General features: G+C 40.3%; 1 protein-coding gene and 1 pseudogene across 1 annotated transcript in view; both read left to right on the forward strand.

Moving 5' to 3' along the window:
* JAM3 (junctional adhesion molecule 3) overlaps window positions 1-20,248 on the forward strand; it is a 63,511-nt gene that overhangs the window by 9,243 nt on the left and 34,020 nt on the right. The gene's annotated exons all lie outside the window — the stretch shown is intronic.
* On the forward strand, window positions 5,355-5,828 carry LOC134374883 (small ribosomal subunit protein uS17-like; annotated as a pseudogene).

Here is a 20,248-nt window from a genome sequence, read left to right on the forward strand (position 1 = left end):
AAATATGCCTCTTATAATCTTGTTCTTGAAATACAGATTTTCTGGATATATAATTCTAGGTTGACAGTTATTTTGTCTTAGAGCTTGGACTATATATGCTTTCTGTTTTCCATTATTACTGTTGTGCTGTTTTCAATCTTTCCTAGGTTGCTTCTCTTCTCTCCAGCTACTTTAAAGATCCTTTTTTTGTCTTTGGCATTCTGAAATGTTACTGCAATGTATCTAGAGTGGATTTATTTTTAATTAGTCTAGTTGTATGTTGTATTTTGTGTATCTATTAATTTCTTTCTTTCCTGAGAATTCTCAGATATTATCCATTCTAATATTACCTCACTTCTGTTTTCTTAATTCTCTCCTTCTGGGACTCTGATTAAACATATTCAGTTATTCTGTCCTCCAAGACTGTTAACCTTTCTGTCATAATTTTATATTTTTGCTTCTGTGTGCTGTTCTGAGTTATTTGCTCATCTTTGTTTTACAGCTAACTACTTCACTTCCAACTGTATCTAATCTATTATCTAATCAGTGCATGGAGGTTTTTGTTGTTGTTTTCACCAAGCATATTGTTCATTTTAAAATTTTTACTTGGTTCTTTTTATAATCTGGCATCTTTCTATTTGCTTAGTTTTCTACTTCTTTTCAAAATCTTAAAGCATTTTATGCACAGCTATTTTATATTCCATATCTGGTATTTCAAATATCTGAAGTTCTTGGGAATCTAAATCTATTAGTTTGTTGATTCTTATGACTCTTACATATGGTGATTTGTTTCTTTGCTTGTAGGCTGATGTTTGATTGATCTTAATGTGTGAACATCTAGGTCTAACCCAAGGATACTTTCTTTTGAGAGCCTATGCCTTCCACTGAGTGTCAGGACTGTCACCCCCTGGGATGGCTTTAGCCCTTTGAGGATCCCTGGCATAATTTGAAAATTTCAGACCCTGCTTCCCTGCCTTCCTGCTGGCTTGAGGACCCAGTCTTCCTATGACTAGACCAGGCTCTTGGGTCTCAGAGTCATAGAAACAAACAATGCATCCAGCAGTAAAACAACCAACACTTTATTTAAAGAGAAGAGAGCATATGCACGAGGGAGATAGCTAATAGGGAAGCTAGCTCTCTGAGGGGAGCTGTTCAGGGTCTTTATAGGGCAAGAGTGCAGGCCAGTGTCATCATTCTGTGCCTTTGGAGGTGCTCCATTCTGTTCTTCCTAGTTGCAGCATGGGCACATACTAGGGCTTTGGTCCTTGCACCTGCTCAGTAGGTCTAAGATGGTGGTGTTGCTCATTATCGCTACCCCAAGAGGGCTGATGTAGTAGTCACCTTGAAGCTTTGTGCACATGCTAGTTGCCTGGGTGAAGTTGGGGAAGGGTTTTTAAAGGCAGACAGTTCTTTGATTGATGTCAGCATCTTGCTTTAATGATTTCTGGTGTTTTTACAGTGGTCATGAGGGAGGTCGGTTCCAGGAACATCTTGCATGTATCTACTAAAGGAGTCTTGGGATTAATCTGTAACTTAATCTTCACAATTAAGTTGTGAAGAGAAAGAAAGAATGAATGGATATATAGTGTTAAGAAAAGAAAGAATGGATGTATAGTGTTAAGTTTTAAGCAAAGCTAACAGCTATATTTAAAGAAGCCTTGGGGAAGGAGTTTTGCAACTCAGTAAATAACTCTTATCCCTGTTTATCAGGATGGTTATGCCCAACCAGGCTCTTTCAGTCACTTCTGTCAGGGTTGTGGGGTAGTCATGCACCTTGGGGGCCTCATGACTGAGGAGTGGGAAAGTAACAAAGTGTCCTCTGCAGGGAAAATGGAGTTGGTTTGGTTTACAGGCTTAGCCCTATCCTGTGTCATCCCCACTGAAGTGTTAAAATGAGCTTTGCCCTCAGGGTACCCTTCCCCCCATCTTATTGCTTTCTGGGATTCAACCCACAGGTATTTGGGTTTGTCCTTTTAATGATACCCCCACTTCCTTTGAGCCCAGAGATACAGTAAAAACTATGGTTTATGCAGGACCTAGTTGGAGTGCAAAGTTAGAGCCTTCGGGAGTATCTAATCTACTACACTCCTGGAAACAGGAATCTCAACTTTCTGGGTGCAGGAAGGAGCACTGCATCGTGGGCGTTAGGCATCCTGGATCCATTTCCCAGTTCTGCATGTGATTCATTTTTTGGACCTTGGGGAAATAATATTGGTTACAATCCAAATCACTTGAAAATAATTTTAACCCCACCCACCAAAACATCCACATTCCTTTCTCTTTGTTATTGGATGACCCACATTAGCTATATGAATTTTAGATCCAAAGATGTGATTTTATAGGCATATAGGATAATTTTTAGCTGATTAATTGAATTAATTCATATTTATTAGTTATAATGGCATTTGAAGGTTTCGAAAACCTAGTTAACAGAAATATCTTCCTCTTCTGAAAGTTCAGATATTTTTTTTAGAACCAGGTAAACTTGGTTTGAAGCCCCTTTCCACCCTAAAAGTTTGGAAAATTCATCTTTCAGAACCTCGAATTTTTTAAATCTCTATGGCCTTACTTACTAGATCTAGTGTTTTAAGAATCCTTGTGTTTGTTTACCATGAAAAAAAATGGATAGCTAATTGTTTCAGTTGGTATTCTTTATTCAGTCTGATTTCTAAGCATCAGACATGAAGTTTTCACTCTGACCATAGTCAGTCTAACTTTCAAGGCCACCGATAATAAAGAATGGGCTTGGAACCTTAGCTGTGGATCTCTAGAGCAGTGGCTCAGTAAGAACATATTTCTTGGTATTTTTTATTTACCAAGCACTCTTTTAGACCTTGAGGGAACATCAGTGAAGTAGATTATGTTTTGGACATTTTATAGGAAAAGATGTAAGCTCTGGACCCTTTCCTTCAAAAAGTACTTTTATGCACATACATGAAAAGTTTCATATACTATTTTGGGGGGTTTATAACTCCCCAGAAAACCACTTATGTACCTTAGGTTGAGAATACTGCTCTAGGGCCCAGGATCCTTGTGTGGGACACACATCCTAGAGCATCTTCTGAAACAGATGTTAACTGCATGCAGAGTTCAGGAGTAGCATACAAAAGTATTATTTTGTTATTCTCTTATTTTTCCTTTTCATTAATTCTGTTGAAGTCTGAATTTTCTTTTAGACTATTTTATGGATGATGACTTAGTATCAAATATCTGGTCATTATTGTCTATACATTTTCAACTTAAGGTACTCTAGACTAGAGGTGGGTCAGCGCTGAGACTTTGATTTTAATTGAAAAACAAAGTATGCATGTAATTTTAGAGATGCTTAATTCTATGATTTTCACAGTGTTTCATTATATTAGTACAGCTCCAGGAGGTGTGCAGAGTTAAGCCATATGAGAAATAGAACGAAATGCTGAGGTGAAATTATTGCTAGAGTTCCACTTCCATCTACCTCTTATGTCCGTTTATAACAGATCTCTCTTTGTCTGTCTGCCTCTCTCTCTCTCTCTCCCTCCCTTGCTCATTCTCTAATGTAGGCAATAGTGGTGAGAGGATGTTTCATAACATTGGATGAGGGATTTGTTCCTCATCAAAGCCAGAACAAATATTTTCTCCTACCATCACCCTGTGGCTAATATCCCACATGCTGTTTGCAAACTCCAGCAAACTATTCCTCGGAGTGAGTTCAGAGTCAGGTAGCTTCTTTGAGAAGGAGTATGTTTAATGCTTTGTTCTCTCTTGAACTCACAGATTTTACTTTCTATGCTTTTCTTGTCAAGTACATTTCTATGTGCAGAGTAAATAAAGTCTGTTAAAACTTTGCTTGCTTCTATGCTTGTGTGTGAGCAGCGCCTTTTAGCTCACATTTTTTTAAGCTCTTCTAATGAAACTTTGAGGAAGAAAATTAGCTGGAGTTTAGAGGCTCCAATTTTAAGCCTTAGGGCTTGTCCTTTTCTATACATTGAATAATAATGGGAACTGATTGGTTGTAAAGTCTCTGTTTCCAGTGGAAATCACCAAACTTTCAAGAAAGAAATTGCTGGACTTGGCTTTCTGGATGACAGCGTTGCGTGTCACCCTTTCCATAGAGGCGCTGGGAGATGGAATTGGATTCTAGAGAAATGTTGCTTTTTCCTTTTATTTTACAAGATTGTGACTATGTAATAAGGAGAAAAATGATCATAAGACTGTAATTGATTCACTTTCTCTTGGGGGAGCACAAGATTTGTAGCATGGTGTTTGGCTCTGTAGAATTGTTCCTTTGCTGTCTCCTGGATCACTCTGTGTACTGCCTGAATCATTTTTGTTACCATGACCCTTCCACCCCAAATTCAGAGTGTCGCCTTCTCTTCTTATCATCTCCTACTCATTCCCCAGTATTCAGCTTTGCGTACTTCTCTATAAAGCCTTTTTTATAGATCTCTAGACCGAAGTGATCTCTTCTTCTTCAGAATTCCTACTTACCAGGAAGGAGCATAAGCTAGACCTGGGTTTGAATCTCAGCACTGCTGTATGACTTGTTCAAGTCAATTTCCTTCTCTATAAAACAATAGTAATAATGTATAACTTGCTAGGGTTATTTTGCAAAATAATGTCTAAATATAAAGCTCTTATCAGTGTCTAGATAAACAGTGACAAAAATAGCACTAATTAATACGTAAAATTAAAATTAAATAATTCACGTTAAGTGCTTAGCAGAGTGCCTGGTAAGCTCTTAGTGTTAGGTTTTGTTTTCATCAATAAGTGGTAGAGATTTACTATTACCAAGTGTTGCTGCTCCTGCTGCTACTTCTATTACTACTGTGCTACAGTTCATTTGATTCTTAATTATTTAGAGGCAAATTTAAAGTGAAGCTCATCAAACAGGCTTTAGGTTCCCTCACTTACAAAGGGACCCCTTCCAAGGCCCTAGATTTCCGCCAGCAATGTGTCCTCGAATTTGCACAAGTAAGATGCTTTAGCTGCAGTCAGTTTGGACTGTTCTTTTCTTCCGCTCTGCCTTCCCTCTGTCATGCTTCTCCTTCTGTTAGATAGGGTTGGAGTGGCCACAGGCATTCTTTCCAACTCAGAGAAGCTCAGGTTAGGTTAGTGGGATTGTTTGTGTGTTCCACAGCCACTGCTATGTATAGTTGTTATTACTGGTCACCTCAGTGTTAGAATGGCTCCAGGAATACTCTTCCATGCTGTTTAACTCACCTGGAATTGTGACATGACGTTGCAGGGCCCACCTGAATGCCACTGTAAGCCCCTCTAATGCCATGGCATTGAGGACGTGGTTGAAAAACCAGGTAATGAGTTTTCTCTCGTCAAAGAGTGTTTAAGATTAGTCACTCTGCAAGAAACTTGAGGTTTTATTTCAGACAGCTTGGAAGATGGTGGACATTCAGACTGAGCATGCCTACCAAAAGCAGCTGACCATCTTTCAAAACAAGAAGAGGGTCCTGCTGGGAGAAACTGGCAAGGAGAAGCTCCTGCGATATTACAAGAACATCAGTCTGGGCTCCAAGATGCCCAGAGAGACTGATGAGGGCACCTGTGTTGATGAGACGTGCCCCTTCACTGCTAATGTCTCCACCCGAGGGCTTGTCCTGCCTGGCGTGGGCCAAGATGAAGATGCAGAGGACCATTGTCATCCACAGGCACTGTCTCCACTACATCCACAAGTACAGTCATTTTGAGAAGCACTACAAGAACATGTCTGTGCACCTATCCTCTGCTTCAGGGGCGTCCAGATCTGTGACATTGCCACGGTGGATGAGTGCAGGCACCTGAGCAAGATGGTGTGCTTCAGCGTATCCAAAGTCACCGAGGCCGCCAGCACCAAGAAGCAATTCCAGAAGTTCTGAGACTGGATGCCTGCCCACTCCCCAAAATGAAATAAAGTTATTTTCCCACTCATACACACACACAGAAAGAATTTGAAATGCCCCCAAATCTTACAGCTTATATGTAAAAGAAACTTTAAGCAGGGGTTTTACCAAATTTAACGACAGTCCTTAAAACTCTGCAGGATTTACAATAGTGAATATTGCATTTTTCCATGATATTACCAATAATGAATTCTGAAGAGGAAAGAACCTTTCTAAACTATTACTATTAATCTTTTCTGTTGAAGTCTTAATTATTCTGGTATTTCTGCAGGCAGTATTACAAAATCATTGATATATGACGATGTGATCAGAGATCCTAAAACATGTAGGAAAGATTAGAGTACCAAAGAATTAACAAAAATACAGTTATTTTTCTAGATTTTGTGTTATTGTGTTGCCAGCTTTTAAAATTTGTAATTTGTTTTTGGTGATTTCTGCTCTCATTGTTAATAAATATTCATGTTGTACTGAATTTTGTATTCATAATTTTGTATTTGTTTTCCCAGTGAGGGCCTTAAAGTTGGATATGCTCTGGGCTCTTCTATGAGTGTCCCAAGCACAGTCTTCCTTGAATCACATTCTTTGGTATTATATTGACCTACTAATTTAATGGCAGTTCTTTTTTCTGTGTTTGTATCTCGACTCCATAAATAGTTTGTGACTTGAGGACAGAAACCTTGTCTTCTGCCTAGCATGTTGTTTGGAGCATAATAGGTGCGCAGAGATGCGTTGATGAGAGAACAGTGCAGCGTAGGGAGGTGGAGTTCTGTTCTTTAGTTGTGGGTTTGGGAAGGGGCAGGTGCTTCATTAGCTATTTCAGAGGGCTGACAAGTATTTCTGTTCAAACACATTACAGCTTTGACAGATGAGAAGCCTTGGACTAGTTAGTGTGTTTCTTAATCTTTGTTTTAAATTAATTTGTAGTCAGAAGACCTGGGTTCCACTTTGATCTCTGATACTTTCTAGTTTTGAGGTTATAATTGTCTCCTAATGTATCTGATCCCTCTTCTCTCAATCTGTAGAGAGCAGGTTATAGTACCCGCTTTGTAGGATTATTACAAGGACTAAATGAGGTTGACTGAAAGTGGCATTGTAAGTTATAAAATGTTTCACAAATGTAAAATATCAGTCTCTGCCTTGCTTTATTCCTTCTGAGTTCTGAAGTTTCATTAGTTCTCAGGGTCTCTAAAACTTTAGGTTAACAGTCCTAACTGAGAGGAACCATCTCTTATAAAAGCTTCCCTAGTGGCTTATTTTGATGAGATAGCAAGTTTTAAATTTTATTTTTCCTATGTTGGAAAAATATTTTATCTAAAGTACATTTTGTTCTGAGTTTTGCTAAAAAAAAAAAACCCAAAAAAACCCGCACAAAAATCTAGCTTTAAGTTTCATGAGTAAAGTAGAAAAATTTCTCTTTGACATTCTTGGATTTAAAAAGTGGTTCAGTTATATTTGTAGAAAAGATTAGACCTCTCATGCTTGGAGGAAATTTTCATGCCTGAGCTAGCAAACTTTGAATAATAAGAGGTTTTAATGGGAATTCCAGCATATTTTGAAGTAAAGGATCTGCCAATATAAATCAGTGAGTTTACATTAAAAATAAACAGTTTATTAAATAAACAGCGACTAAGAACGATGTGTTCAGGACAAGAACATAGCATGTGAATTGAAAGCTTCCACATTGCACAGCTTGCTTCCACCTGAGAGCTTTAGTGTGGCCTTTTCCCAGACATTCGTAGTGGAATGAAGCAACAGAACTATTGTGTCCTGGATTATTGTGCCATATAGTGTTAGGATGAAGAGTGTGTTTTTTCTTTTGTATTTTAGGAAAAAAAGTAGAGGAGAGTATGAAAGAAAAAGAAAAAACTCTGTAACTCAACAAAAAGTTCCTTTGCTTAAAGCCCAATAAGTATATATTTTTCAGTAAATGCTGAAACACACCATATTTGAGTATTAAACCAAAGCACTATGGGCATTAAATCATGGCCTCTCAGCTGTCTCTCACGTATTCATATTTATTTCAAAGCATGAGCTGAAGTCTTTAGAGTCTGGAAGTATTAATTATTGCTTAAAAGTTAAAAGTACCCATTGGAGAGCAAAATCTTGGAATCTGCCTTGCTACAGACCTAGCTAGATGAGATACTTTTTAAAAAATTTCCTCTTCCTGTAAAGGTTGTTCGTGTTGGACTTCTCTGGAAGAAGGAAGTGTCTTGTCAGCCAAATCTACTCAGTAACTGGGCTAATAATCAGGAGATCCACGTTTTGTCACTGATTTACACCATGATCTTAGCAAGTCACTTAATCCTTTTCTGTTAACTTTTCTACCCATAAAGCAAATATCTGTCCTCTCAACTCACATAGACGTATAGGTTATAGAATTTTAGAGCTGAAAGACTCTATACGGTTTCTCAACCTCAGCACTATTTACATTTGGGGCTGGATGGTCCTTTGTTACTGGGGGGCTGTCCTGTGCATTGTAAGATGTTTAGCAGCCCTAAATGCTCTGGTCCTAAATGCTAGTAGCAATACCTCAGTTGTAACAACCAACAATGACTCCAGAAGATTCCAGATGCCTCATGAGTGGCAATATCTCCCCCAGTTGAGGACTCTGTTATAAGACGGTATTCAGCAAGAGGCAGCTGAGGCCTAGAGAAGTTCAGCTTTAGATCAGATAAATATGAAATTGTGGACCTGAGACTGAAATCCAGCTTTATTAATGTCAGGGTAAATCTGAACATCTGGATTCTGGAGTGCTTTCAAGCTTTTTGCTAAGCACGTCTCTAGATTTCAGCTGTGGTCTGGTTAGCAGAATCTTTTCTAGGACAGCTGTGTAACAAAACCATGTATCTTTAAAAACTCCAAACCACTGCAGTATTAAAAACCTCAAATGCTCTGTTTTGAAGGTCCTTTTTTTATTCTATTGATATCTTTGAACTTAGTTATAATTGGGTTTTATGTATGATTCTGAACATATATAAATTTACAGTATGAAAGATCTTGAAGTCCCAAACTTAAGGGTTTGCAGGCTAAGATGAGCAATAGAACAAGAGACATTAGACATTTGGAGTAATAATCTGCCATGTCGTACTCTTTTGCATTCCTCCTCTTGTTGAGTACATTGTACACTGTCTTAAGCTAAAGTATTGGCTAGCTGAGGTTTCCACAGGCTGCATTCTTTTCATTGGGCATCAGTATTCTTTCGTGGTATTTTCTATGAGAAATCTGATGGAACCAACAGCTAGACACTGGATTGGCCTAGTACTGAAGGGCAGTTATAAGTAGTTGTATTAGTCCAATTCTGTTGCTTATGATAAAATACTTGAAACTGGGTGATTTATAAAAAAATGAAACTTACTGCTTACAGTTTCTGAGACTGGGAAGTCCAGAATCCAGGGACCACATCTGGTGAGGGTCTTGGTGACAACAGTGACCCAGGGGTCTCACATGGCAGAAAATGGCAGAGCAGAGAGATACTAACCTCTCATGTGTTCTCCTTTTAAAGCCCTCAGAGCCACGCCCCTGACCACCATTATTAATCCATTCACTACGGTGTGGTCATACAATCCAATCACGTCTTTAAGGCTCCACCTTTCTATTACCATGATAGGATTTCCCACTCTCAACAGTTACAGTGGGGATTTAAGCTTCTAATATATGAACTTTGGGAATACCAGTCAATCCACGGCAGTGGTCATCTGAGTTACAGCTTTGGTAGTAGGTGGAGCAGAGGGGCAAAGAAGAGTTGTTACATGGGATTCACAGCAGACTAAGTCTGGGCTTGCGGACGTATCATGCCAACAAATGTGTGTAATGATGAAAAGTTGCATGAGGCAAGGGAATAGGGGAGCCACTCCAACATTGTGCTTAGGGACATGGATCTTTTTATTTAACTGTAAGAACTGTAAGAAGAATTTGTGGAGAGTATAAATTTGGTAAGTTTAAAAGTATACATAAAGAAAAACAATTATTCAGAATCCTGCAATCTCAGGGTAATGTTGGCAACAATTTAACATTTTTATATATTTATTTCTAATTTTTCTGTATATTTTAAAAAATAATTGAGTTCATACTCTATTCTTTTTTTTTAAAGAATCTTTAAAAAATAAACACCTTTATTATGGAGAAATTTGAAAATGCACAAAAACAGTTCACCATTGCATGAAGCCACAGTACCCCTCACCCAGCCCCAACCAGCATCAGTGGTGGCTGGTCCTGCCACCCCCATCTAATTCTGAAGCAAATCCCAGACATTATATCATCTAAATATAATTTTGTATTCTGCTTTTTTCAGTCCCTTGCTCAGAATTCTTTAGGTGCTTCCTGCTGCTCTTAGTGTAGAGCCCAAAGTCTCAAGCTCTTTATTGCCTCTCTGGTTGTCTCTTGCCAGTCGCCCCTTGTTCACGTCCTTGGCAGGCTTTCATTTTCTCATACATGCTCAGGTCTGCCGCATCTGCTACCTGTTGCATGTGGTATGTTCTGTGGCCACCACTGCACATGAGTGAACTCTACTAATCCATCAGATTGAACCTTAAATGTCGCTTTCTGAGGGAAGTTTTCCCAGATCTTTCAGATTTGTACCTTCTATTATGCACTTTCATAGCTCCTTGTGTTATTCTTTTATAGTACTTATTGCAATCACAATTAATTATGTATGTAGAATTAGAATGTTGTTTATGTATGTGTGTATTGCTGGAATACACTTAGAATGCAGGGTGCATGAGAGAGCAAGAATTGTTTGTTATGTCTCTCAGCCCCCAGTACAGTACCTGGTAGGTCTCAGTGATGTTCAGCATTTGTTGAATAAATGATACCTCATCAAGCGCGGGGTTAGGAAATGGGTGCCGAGGACGGAGCTCACCAGCTTCTCCTTATTGCTTTGGAATTAGGTGATTAGAGCTAGGATCCTCCTCTTCCACAGGCTCACTAACCCCTCCCCTGATTCTTTTTAGTCTGTGTTCCAAGATCAGGCAACCTACAATATTAAAACTTCTACATCAGGGTGCTGTTAGTACCTGGTGGGGGGTTGGGGAGATTGGGTTAGTGTTTGCATTCCTCCCTACAGCAGCAGGACCTGAGTGGAGCTTCAAGCATCTGCCACCCTGAACCCCACATGCAAAATCATGATCGTCCAGGTGGGGCTTTTCAACTGGTACTCTTTACAACTAAATGCCTAAGACAGTAGAAGAGGGCAAGGTTGAGTAGGGTGAGGTTACAGTGGCCCCAGTTACCCTGCGCTCAAAGGGTTGACTTAATCACTGAATTGGGGCAGGAAGAATGGAGGCACCTGCTGCCGAATGCTTTCCAGCAGATTAGCACCTCTAGTGCAGCAGCCCCTGATAGCACTGCCAGATTTTAACTCTGGCCCTTTGAAAATGTGGCTTAGGGCCGCACTGCTCAAGGCTTGATCTGTAGGCCATCAGTGTTATAAAAATGGATAATCTCAGGCTCATCTGCATATGTAGTGAATCAGAATTTTCATTAAAAACAAAACATGGCCAGCAGTTTGCATGCACATCATCAGTTGAGGCACACTGGGTTAGGTTGGTGTGTAATGTGTGGACCGAGTGGTTGCAAGTCAGGGACACAAGCATTTGGAACCCTGAGTCTTAATCTCAGGCGGTGATGTTTAAGGTGTTTGATGTCCTGAGTTTCTTCCTGAGATGGTGAAAAAGTAGCCCCTGTTTTATATGGTTGTGTAACAAGTTAATGGCACAGTCGTGACTCAGTACCTCTGTTAACCTAGACATTTTTGTTTCTATTTAATTACTTAATTTGCCTGATTTTGTATTTGTATTAGAAGAAAACTTCCAAAACAGTCTTTTTGTACCAGTGGAAAACACAAGAGTTTTCCCTATTTGTATTTGTATGTGCAAAGAGATATTTAGAAGATATTTCACACATGTATCTTTCTATTTAGATTTGGACAGTTCTGCTAAAAAACCTAATTTTAGCAAGTAGGGAAACAAGGTTAGTTTATTTTCTCTGTATTGAACTTTTTGCCTGTCAAATTTGTTCAACAGAACCAATGCTGACAGTTTCCTAGGATGTTTGTATCAGTAAAATTTAGCTAAATTTAACACAGCAAATGAATCATTTTTTCTTTGCTGGACTTAAGTGAACCGTTAACATCGTCTGGCCTTTAGAAGGCATTTATGCGATGAGCTGATACCGGCTAGAGTGAGCTGTGAGTTTATTATGAATAAGAAGGGCCTGGACTTTCTGGTCATCTCAGTCTGTTCACCTGCGTGCGGTGGGCCCGGGGCTGCGCCCTGGAGCAGCGGCTCGGTGAGCCGGGTGAGCATCCGGGAGGGCATTGCTGCACTGTCTCACTTCATCGTACGCTGGAGTAAGCATGTAGCAGTGTTGCGCTACCTCCTCAGTTTTAAGGTTCTCTCAGGGCCCAGTTGTTTGGAAAGACATTTACTTGGGAGTCTAGTCACCTGCTCTTCTACTCAAGGAAAGGCAGGCTCTTTGAAGGCTCATTTCTGCTATCCAAAAGCTGTTGTGTATTTTATCCACCCCTAATCTTTCTTCCTTTAAGCAAAGGATGGTTCTGTTTTGATACTTCCAGTTGTTCTGTGCTTTGAACTGACTTCGTTAGTGTGTCGTGGTGCTCAGTTGACCAGTGATGAACGCATTTGGATTCTTCTTTCCTTTGGTAGATACTGGCCAGAATTACCTCTCACCTATGCTGCACCAGTTAGTAAAGGACTCCTCAATTTGTGGTTTCTCATAATTCACCGAATTTAGTATATCTAATTTGGTTTATTGTTGTTATTAAATATTTCTGAATGCCCACATTGTGCTTGGCACTTTCCAGAACTTTTGGGGGATTACCTGAAGAGAATGCATTGGTATGTCTTGGGAGCTGTAACAGAGGGCTGGAATATAGTCACTGCCCTTGAGGGGTCCCTTTGTAGTATATAACATAGAAAAGCCTTCTTGTTTGTCCCTTCCGTATGCCCATGCCCCGCTTCCGAAACAGCTTCTTGGGGTGAGGGGAACACCTTAGGAGAGGAATGGAAAGAGTGAATGTGTCCTCACTTCCCTTTAACATCCTCCTCTCTCAGTAGTTTGAACTTTACTTAGAAATAATTTCTCAGAGAGAATTTCTTAAATACTATGAAAATTAGCAAATTGTGGAAACAGTTTTTCATATCGTGGTTGATGTTCTGCATTTCGGGACATTTTGCCCTTTGGATTGAGTCTCAGCTGGATTCTTTGTTCTGCATCAAGCACTCAGGAGCAGAGTGCATTAACAACACCTTCACTTTAGATTAGTGAAACTCTCAAGTATTCTAGAATCATTTGACAAACCTCTGGAGCATTAATGACACAACTTATTGCTTTTTGCAGAGACATCTCTTCTTACATCTTATGGGTGCTTAGCTGTGCTGGCTTTGAGGAGCAGGCTGACTTCTGGTCAGCTGTGGATTTTTTTTTTTTAGTAAAGGAGAAGAGGGTCATTACATGAAATGGAAAATCCAAACTGCAAAGAATTAAAAACAATTAAAATTTGCTGTATTTCTGACCAAATAATGTTTACTTCAGGTTAATGTTTTCTTGATTTCTTTTTATAATACAAGATGCCACTTGATAAATTCCATAAATCATGGAAGGTAGTTTTAAGGAGTGATCTTCAGGTTTTTAAAATTTAAAATCTATTTTTAATTTCCTTATTCTATGTATATGTATACTTTTCTTTTCATTGTAAGATTGATATTGAGTTCATGCCATTATTTTAAAGACTAGCCCTTGAGTTCTCAAAAATTTAGTGCTTATAAAATTATGAGGACTAAATTTTTTCTTATCACTTTCAAAAGTGTGTGAAAAACCAATAAACTTTATGTAGCATATAGAAAAGATCTCCTTTTCCACTTAGTTCCCCTAGAAATCTGGATCAGATCCATCCCCTGGGCCTAGTCATTATTTATTGTGTGCCTGCTGTACACACCAGGGCATTGTGCTCCAGTCTGACCGAGGGTCTCGCCTCCATGGGAAGAAGAGTGAGCCGTTCCTACTACTTACCGCAGTCACACCATGCACGCATATGTATCAGTTACATGCAGAAACCTTAGTTTGCAAATAGGCTGCTTTTTAGGGAAGGAATGGACACAGAAGTTCAAGTTCAGAGAGGAAAACTAAGAGCAGTTCCAAATTAACTGAAATTTTCTGTTTTGAAAGAGATCTCTTAATGAAAACTAAAGCTAGTTCTTGGGAAAAGCACAATAACCAAAACCAGATGAAACCTATTAGAAAGTTTATGTATTTAGTTTGCCAACTTAGCTTTAATGAATTGAGACAGTAAAAATATTTCTACCTGTGTAGGATTTTGTTTTCCTGCTCATCTGAAGTTAGAACCAGTGGTCCTTGAGGCTTAAATGCCAGGGCAGGTATACAGATATGCAATCTCTTGGTAGTTGGATCAGCGGTCTTCCCTACGTGTTAGCCTTATCTCTAACAAGATAGCTAATGTGGCAGAGAGAAATCCTTTGCTGCATCATACAAAGGACATAGTCAAAGTCACTGAACTGTGAATTAGACAAGTAGCAACATTTAATCTTTTATCTTTCTGGGCTTGATTTTTATGGTGTACTTCCTAACAGAGATTTCAGAGCCAGCTTGCAAGGTGGAGCGCCACCTGCTCATGTTAGTGATGAGGATAAGCACCCATCTTTCCCTAGGATGCCTGTCCCACTAACATTTGCACTGATACTCCACTTTGTGTTAAGTCAGAAAGTCACATTTAGATGGATGGGGGAGAATGAGAAGAGATAAATGTAAGATGGTGCTATGTTAGGGAAAACCCGAAGCAAGTGGCCCAGGCCTGGGAAAGGCAGGCCCAGGATCAAGTTTCAGAGTTATCTCAATAATTTTGTTGAAGTCTGTTTCTATTTTCTTAGTTGTCTTTGTCTCTCCCTCTTGTCACTACTTAGAAGCTCTCTCTCTCTGGTGCTGGTATTGGAGGATAAGACAGTATTTGTCATCTGTAATTAACTATACTGCATTTGTAAATCAAATTCTGTTGTGCTTGTGTGCTTGATCTTTATATGTTTCTTTCCAGATTTCTGCCCTTTGTTTCTTTTATTTTCCTAACCTTATCATTTTACGCTTTGCCCAGTGGGCATTTTAATATTGTCACCCTAAATATTCATGTAAGTGTGCTATTTTTGAAGTTGTTTCTTTTTTTTTTTTTTTAAGCAAAACGTAATTTTATTAATTTTTTTTTTACATTCTAGGATTTTGTGGCAGAGCAGTTGGGAGGGAGGGGGAGAGGGGAAGGGGAAGGAAATGTGATGGCAGAAGGAGGAAGGAGGAGGGGCAGAATTGAGGCCTGACCCCCTTCATTCCTACAGAGGAGACTGGGGGGCTTCCAGTGGTGGCTTGGTGAGTGCCAGGCTGGGTGCAGATGTCAGGGGGGTGTGGCAAAAGCCCTAGGCCCCCACCGTCCCAGCTCGGGAACTCAGGGCCCTTCTTGCTGCATCTTGGTGGTCATTGCTGGGCTGGTTGCACGTATCAGGGGGGCATGGCTGAGACCCTCAGTCCCCCTCTGCCCTGGCTCAGGAGAGCCCAGGGTACTTCCTGTGGCAGCTCAGGGATCATTGCTGGGATGGCTGCTGGTGTTGGGTGGGCATGGCCAAGGCCCAAGGCCCTCCACTTTCCTGGCTCGGGAGAGTCTGGGGTGCTTCGTGCAGTGGCTCGGTGGTCGCTGCTGGGCTGGCTGCTGGTGTTGGGTGGGCATGGCCAAGGCCCTCAGCCCCCCACTGCCCCGGCTCGGGAGAGCCTGGGGCACTTCCTGCAGCGGCTTGGTGGAACTGGTTGTGGGTGTTGGGGGGCATTGCTAAGGCCCCCGGCCCTCCCCGCTTTCTGGCTTGGTAGCCCAGGGACTTCTGGTTCTTCTGGGTGCTATAGGTGTTCTTTGGTGAAGTGAGACCTTTACTAGTTAATATCAAACTTTGTCTCTGGTTGTGGGTACTTTGTTTTTTCTTTCAGTTCTGTGTTGGATTATTTGCTGTTCCCACCACTTAAACTCTGTGCTGGAACTAATTTGTTGTCCTTTGCTTATTTCTAAAATGGGGGAACTTCTTGTGGGGGCCAGCACTTGAGCTGTGTGGTTTAGCTAAATTGCTGCTTTCCTGTTGATTTCCTAGGGAAGGCTTTTTGTGTAGCTCAGGTTTTAATAGTTGACTTTATATTACTTCTGGGTCTAGTGAAATCTGGTGCACCAGAGTTATGTAGACACTCTGGTCTGGGCCATAGTCTTTTCATCAAACTGCACCCCATGCCATTCTATATTCCCGACCAGTCTCCTCTGAGTAGTCGTACGCTGATTCGGGGGCAGATCAGTTGTCCTTGCTGTGCCCTAGTCTTCTCCCAGTGGGCTCGTCTGCCCTACTGCCTGCACTCCAAACGCTCCCCATGGGACAGGCCATGTGCCTGTCCCTTGTGATGATTCACTGGCCTCTGAGTGGCTCCTTTTTTTCAGTTCTGGCTCCTCGTTCCTGTGTGAGTCCACAGGAACCCTATTAGTGGTCTTGCTTGCTGGGGGGCCACCCAGGCCCTCTTCTCCCCTGCCACCTCCAAGCAACTTCACCCAAAAGGCATAGCTTCAGCTTTTGCCAGCTCCTGCTCTGTGTGCTCACCAGCTCCAGCCTGGAAGTGGCCGGGACTCAAAACGGTCTGAGTGATTCCTTCTTTCTCTCATCATGGCTTCTCCTGCCTTCATGCACTCCGTAGGTCTCTCCTCCTCTTCCCCTGAGCTCTAGCAGCCCCATCTTGGCTGTGGTTGCTTTTTTATAGTTGTAAATTTGTTGATTTGTGGGAGAGAGTGATGCTGGGGACCATCTATTCCACCATATTGACTGGAAGTCCCTTTGAAGTTGTTTCTGTCTTTAATGTTAGACCTGTCCTTTGATGAGTGTTAAATCTCATGACATGGGAAAGTGACATTATATATTTTATTGAGGTGTGAGCTCAGTGGGCATAAAGACAGAAATGTAACCTTATTACCTTAAAGGGTTTCATTAAAACTAATTAAATAAATTGTTCTCAAACTTATATTTCTGGTTAGAAAAGTACTTTGAGGTAGATCCCCGTTTCCCCCTTTTGAATAAATCAGTAGTCAGTTTCTTTCTCTGGATCTTCAGTGCATTGACATTTTCTGGTGCAGACAAGCTTCTGTGACTCTACTGGAGAGTGTATGCTTTGTGCGTAACACGCAATGTTCTTCGTTGCTTTCCACCCACAGTCTTTCTTGCTGAGGAGGAGGTGTGATGTAGGAAATGATGAGGCTTTTCAAACCTGCTTGGATTGGTGGCCCAGATGGTGAGGAAAATCCCTTGGGGAGCTAAAAATTGAATGGATGGTAGCAGATTTTAAAAATCTAATTAGACTCCCACTCTCTTTAAGACCACTTTAGAGTCCCCACACTCTTTTATTTATGGATCTGTGTTCTCTTTCCCAATCAGTAGTGAGCTTCTTGAGGGCAGTTTTGGGTTTGTGCACCATGGAAACCCCAGCGCCTAGAAAGTGGCTCTCTGGTACAGTAATAATAATGGCTAACGTTGATTGAATGAATGTTTTCTATATATCAGGTACTGTACTAAGCATTTTACATATGCTATCTTATTTAATTCTTACAACCTTAAGAGGAAAATGTTATAATTATCTGCATTTTATGGATGAGAAAACAGAGAGGATTGACTAGGATCCAAGTCACAAACACCTGGTAAATAGTGGAGATAGAATTCAAACCCAGGCACTCTAGAGTTTCAGCTCTTAACCACTGTTTCGTACTGCTTCCTTATTAATTAAATACTTAGTTTTTAAGCAGATTTTTTTTTGAGCAAAAGAATGAATGACCGAAACATAAAATTCATTTTCTGAAATCACAGTGACGTTTTATATCTCCATAAAATAAACCATGCACTCACTGAGTGGTCAGCCAGGAGACATGCTGCTGTGCTTGGTGCTTCTTGTAATTCAAGGAGATGTTGCCCCTGTCACAAGCAGCCAGCGTGGGATAACAGTGTGAGAACTGTGGAAATGTCTTCTGTGTGCTCATCTTCCTTCAAACAGAAACAACCAGAGGCAATTTAACAGTGGTACTTGAGCAAGGAACTTCACACATACTGCTTTATGGTAGTGACTAATTAATGTGATATCATTTATAGAATGGCACTGTCATTAAAGTACAAATTTAAGTGTGGATTTTTATTCCAGTTCTGTAGTAAGTGCTGTGCTCTGGGAACTAGTATTGTCAAGGGGACAGCCTTTTAACTATAAGCAGAACCATTTGATTTGCGAAATGTAAGAGCAGAATATTTATTCAGAGAGGGGCAGCAAGGAAGTGACATGGGTAAGGACACTGCGTTCTGCTGTGAGTCAGGATATCTGGAATTTAAGCCTGTCTCCATTCTAAATTTCTATTCTGAGTTTAACTAAGGTATTTCTGTTGTTAATACTGTTGTTCTGATATCAGAAAATGTCCTAAGTGTACTAGAGAATATGGTAACCTTCTTTGTGCCTTTGTAATGACGCACTGTTCTTTTGGTAGAATTTTCCAACCACTACCAATATTGTCCATTATCATCTTAAAAATAAATCTGATCACATTACCCCCTCATTTATGCTCTTTCCTCCCTCTAGTTTTTACTGAGTGCTATGTGCCAGGAATTGTTATGGGTCTCATCTTTTTTTTGTATATATTTTTTTATTGATTATGCATATTCATGGGGCAGAAAGCTGACCATCACCACCTGTGCCCAAGATGTAATGATCAGATCAATAATGTTAGCATGACCATTACCACAATGCTATAGGTCCTTTATGTGCACTAACGCATTTAATTATCTCAGTTACCTTATGAAGTAGGTGCTGATTTAGACATTCTGCAGGAGAGAACTGAGGCACAGTAGTACCCAGAGTAGCATAATAAATGATGGAATTCATATCAAACCCAGACAGTTCAATCCCAGAACCCACACTGTCAATTACTACTCTGTACTGTCTGTCAGTGAAATATTTATTTCTCGATATTTGTGCAGCAAAACATTTATGAGCCCCTACTTTGTGCCAGTTACCATACTAGGTACTGAGGATTCAGACCAAGATGGAGGCCTTTGGGTTCAAATGATCTCTCTCCAAGAGTGCCCTTGACTGGAGTGCTTTGCTAGTGACCTCGGTGGTGATTTAACAAGGGCCCTCCAGCCCCCAGCCCATTACACAGAAGGCAGCATATTAAGCATTCTCTAAGACTAGTCTGTGGCTGTGGGCCTCAAATGAGAAGATTTTCATCCTCTACTCTTCTTTGACAATGGAGATGTCTGCGTTGATATCCTTTTACACTACGTGAAGGCAGGCTGTCTTAGTAAGAGCATGTACTCTGGAGTCGCTATGTGGGCTTATCTCCTCCTGTACCACTTAGTAGCTATGTGCCTCTCTGTGAGTCAGTTTCCTCATCTTTAATTGGGTTAATCACAGTACCTACCTTGGAGGATTGTTGGGAGGAATATAAAAGTTAATTGTAAGGAACTTAGTGGTTGGCATATAGTAAATACTCCAGGAAATGTTAGCAAGTGTGTGTGTGTCATGGTACATAATCAGGTATATCTATATGAGCATGTATAAGTTATGTAATACACACACACACACACACACACACACACACACACACACAGTAGTTTTGGTTAGACTGACTTGAAATCTGCACCTCCATTTCCGATGCAGAGTATACAACTCATTTTAAATTGCTTTCCAGTAATAAAAATATTGCCATATGAGATGGGGACCTTTCATATAGAAGCAATTTTTCTATTTTTAGAGATCTAGTTTCTTTCTCAGTTCTAAAATGTAATTGGCATGATTGTGGAGGTTATAGTAGGAAGGAAAGGCTAGACTCCAGGTCCTTGAGGTGTTTAGGTACTGTGAGCCCGTGGGGCTTCCATCATAACTGGGAGACATTCGATGTGTGAGTATCTTATTAATTTATGGATCTACAACAGCTAAAAATAGAATATTTCTCCATTGAGGGGAATTATCTGCCATGAACCTGGAGATTTCCATTTTATTGTTTGTCTGGAATGAGAGCAAAACATTTTTTCTAAGCTTTAATTTTATTTTACCTTGCAATTTTAACCATTTTTCAGCTTCCCCATTCTCTTCCTTGGAACAGTGTAGGATCTCATTCTAAAGAAGTTAAAAAACAGTGCCAAAAACTTAATTCTGGGATGTTTGGGGAGGATCATTGCATGGTATAAGAATTAGACTTCCTTCCTTTTTAATACTGTACTATGGTTTTACTGACTCTTTTGCTTTTCCCTTAGGATTGTGTGGAATGGCAGAAAATGAAATTGCTTGCTTTTTCGTTAGTGTCTTTCCATAGCTGAGTTAAGAGA

Source organism: Cynocephalus volans, chromosome 4 (genome assembly GCF_027409185.1).
Source record: "Cynocephalus volans isolate mCynVol1 chromosome 4, mCynVol1.pri, whole genome shotgun sequence".
Classification (NCBI taxonomy): Eukaryota; Metazoa; Chordata; class Mammalia; order Dermoptera; family Cynocephalidae; genus Cynocephalus; species Cynocephalus volans.